The sequence below is a fragment of the Poromitra crassiceps genome, assembly GCF_964638095.1.
Source record: "Poromitra crassiceps genome assembly, chromosome: 20".
Taxonomy (NCBI): Eukaryota; Metazoa; Chordata; class Actinopteri; order Beryciformes; family Melamphaidae; genus Poromitra; species Poromitra crassiceps.
The window spans coordinates 3561238-3565150 of NC_139637.1; positions in this window are offsets into that span (position 1 = coordinate 3561238).

The window sequence follows — 3913 nt, forward strand, 5'->3', positions numbered from 1 at the left end:
CCAGCGTGTAGTGACGTTCGCGAACGACCCGAATCTATTGAACGGCTCTTTGCTATGAACGAAGGGAACCGAGTCCTACTTGAGAGCCGTTCGTTTTAATGTTGTGCACAAATTTCACTGCCTGCCGCTCCCCAGCACACACACAGGTTAGACCTCCATCCCTCCCTCTGCTAGTCCGCTGAGCAGGGAGCATGGGGCAGGGAGGATAGGTCGGGTGCACTGGTTAGGCGCATGCTGTAGCTGGCCTGGGTGGGCGGACTCAGCTTAATATCAAAACCGGAGTGCATCTGCCGACTTTCTGAAATGAAATTTAAATGAAATAGTGGTGGGTCTAATCAAATCTGATCCAAATCATACCATATCATTATATTAGTGATTCCTCAGAGAAACAGTAGTGCGCGCCCCATTAAAAAAAAAGGAACGAGGAGACGCTATTTTGAACGGCTCTCAGAAAGGAACAGAGCCATAAGATCCGGCTCCCTTCAAAGAGCCGTAATTCCCATCCGGAGCAGGAATTTCTTACTTTCAGTCAGGATTTTTCAGAATAAAAGCGATCATTCAAACTCGATAAAATACACAAATTGAAGTTATATCACACAAATTGAATAAAAATACACATGGAAAAGGTTATATTCCATTTAGATCTATATATCCTTTGGTATTGTAGTACTAACTACTTCTATATTATTATATTAAGCTTGCTCCAATCAGTCAGAACACCATGAAAACGGTCCGATTTCAAATAAAGATTAAAAATCTAAAGTCAATTGTTCCAGGTCAAACTCACTTGATCCATGTAGAGGCATAGTCCATCTATCATAGAGAAGTCATCTTGAGGCTGGATGGGTGTCAATTTTTGTGTTTTGGACATGTAATGTAGGGGAGAGTGGGGTGAGTTGTGCCAGTGGGGAAGTTGTGCCACCCCTTGTATCTAGAAAACCATAGAAGAAATTGGTCATGTGACCACACATTTTTGAAGAGGCATCCATTTTACTCACTCTGCAAAGAAGGGAGGCAGATGGCACAAGAGCTAAGCACATTTAAGTTCAAAAAACTGTTTTTTGCCTCTCAAAGTAAAATTTTTATGATCAAGGTTTATTGATTGTTGTGTCTGAACAATTATAGACAAGCTTGAAAACATTTCACACATGTGTTAGTGTTTTAGTAAGCTACAATATGAGGCTATACTGATAGCATGATGTTAGCTCCAAACCAGCTATATGATACAAGTTTGTTAAAATGGTGGGGATGGGGTGATTTGTGCCAAAAGGCCTGGGTTAAGTTGTGCCAGTGCAGTTGCAGTTGATTTAGTGAAATTTTATTTCATTTTGTTCTTAAATGTTTAAATAGACCTTGTTGAAGAATATTGCAGTATTGGCAAGTGTAGCCTGGCTCTGTGATAGTTGATTTTGTTCATTTTGAACATAATTTTTATTTCTGAAAATGTTAAAATGTAGGTCAACTGCTGCTACCGTTTAGCCTTGTTTAACCCTGTTATAGTACACTGGACTTTAGTGTTATCTTTATTTTGTCTTGCTTTGATATAGCATTACAGTATATGAGATGAAAATGTTCTGTTTTACTTCAGTAATCAATGGCACAATTTACCCCAACGTATTCTCTCCAAAGGCACAACTTACCCCGCACCGGGGGCAAGTTGTGCCAAGAGACCACTTTTTTAAGAATAGCCATATTTTTTTAACAGTTTATTTACGATCCAAAGGGAGTGTTCCCAGTGGTGCACAACATCCTGAAATATATTTACATATTTTAGTTGGAGGCATTACTGTCATGCCCTCACTTTAAAGACACCTCAAGTAAAAAGTGGCACAACTCACCCCACTCTCCCCTACAGTGTCAAGTGAGCATGCCCGCTCCCATTCAGAACACCATGAAAACGCTCCGATTTCAAATAAAGATTAAAGATCTAAAATCAATTGTTGCACACACACTTCAATTTTTATGGTTAAAAAAAACGAACTTTATCATGCTTTTACTTTGAAGGCAAAATCACTAAACCCGAGTGATTTTTTTTTTTTTTTTTTTTTTTTTTTTTACCCGAGTGAAATTCCTGCTGGCCACTCCTTAAACCCCGTTGTTATACTCTAACTACACTCCTTAAACCCTGTTGTTATACTCTAACTACACTCCAAACCCCGTTGTTATAGGGAATGGGCACCGCAAAGCATTCTGGGTGCGCCGCCGCCATCTTTGATGGATAGCAAAAGTGGATGGGTTTAAGTACTGTCAATGGGTTTAAGCTCTATTATACAATCCATGGTTTAAGCCGTGCGTAGCAACGTAAACAGACAGAGATAACGATAAAAAAAAAGAGAAATGGTTAGGTCTTCCTGTGTTTGGGGGTGCCGGGTGACGATAAAGAGTGGAGAAATGTTTGGATTTTTTTTAGATTTCCATCTGCGAAGAGCAAACGTGCCCAAAGACAGCTCTGGATTCAGCGTCGACAGGCTTCCAGCTGGTATCAGTCACACACAGTCAGAAAGACGGGGAGCTGGGAAAACCTGGCAGCGTCTCCATGACCGAATTTGTGGGAAGCAAGTAAGCTTTTGTCTAAATTGTTAATTTTCATTATAAAAGAAACAAGTTATTTGGGGTTGTGTGTGTGTGTGTGTGTGTGTGTGTGTGTGTGTGTGTGTGTGTGTGTGTGTGTGTGTGTGTGTGTGTGTGTGTGTCTGTGTGTGTCTGTGTGTCTGTGTCTGTGTCTGTGTCTGTGTGTGTGTGTGTGAGAGAGCTGAAGGCCAGTAAGTTAACTAACTAGTTTAGTTGATGTTGATAATGCCAGAGGAATGAGGATTGCGTTTGAGTAGGGTATTCTTCATTGTTAACTTAACTTTACAGCACCACAAGAAGCTCTCTACATTAGTTATAGCTTCCACTAATGCTTTTATTGGGACAATCTAGCTGAGGTAAGGCAGAGCCCATACAGTAGGCTACTAGCAGTCGACTTGAAACATAACATGACAGTGGTGTTCCATTGTGTATGGTATCATTATTTGGCATGCCTTTTCTACAAATAAATGAATTGGGCCCCAAAGTCTTGTTTCTCTGAACATCTGTTTAAATTGAGATATATTGTGCAGTGAGTCACATTCTGATTATGGTAGTATTGCAGTGTTCTCTTTTCTTTATCTGTTCTATTAAGAGAGGTCGAACGCTGATCCAGACCACCCAGACTATGGACCATCACTTTGCTTGGGTCCAGAAGTACGAAGCAGCACCAGCCCAGCGATCAGGGTACTAAAGTATAATTCAATTTTCCTTTCTAATTGAGACTTGGAAAATGGTCAAACTCAAAAATCGAAATTGAAGAATGAAAAACAGTAAAAAAATTGAAAATTGAAGCTCAAAATCAATTTTCAAACTGAATCGAAAAACACAAAAACAAGCTAAGTCTGACCCCATTTTTCATTTTGGTCATTCCCTTTTTATCATTATTCATTTTGGATTGGAAAAATGCAAAATTAACCAAGAGTCCGCTGAAAAGTAAATTTCAAAACTGAAAATACTAAATTGAAAATTGAAAATTGAAAAATAGAAGTCACATGACCATTTCAGGGTACGCCCACTTCAAGGTACGCCCACAGACAGGATCAGGAAGTCAATTGCTGAAAGTCAAAATAAAAGTAGGCTATATTGTCACTCTGTAAACTTAGCCTCGGTTAAATTTGGCTATTGGTCATGATTGTTACTATGGATATCAATTGTCTTGTTTTTCGGCCATCGACCGGTGCGGCATTATCAGTAGTTAATGGGACATTATTGGCTATAACGTTACTGAGCAAGGAGGCTCTCACCCAGGTAAGACCCCACTGTTAGCCAGTAGCTAGTCTCTTAAAACAGACTGTCTCATCTACATCCGGCGAATGCAGCTATACACAGTCTGTACGTTACA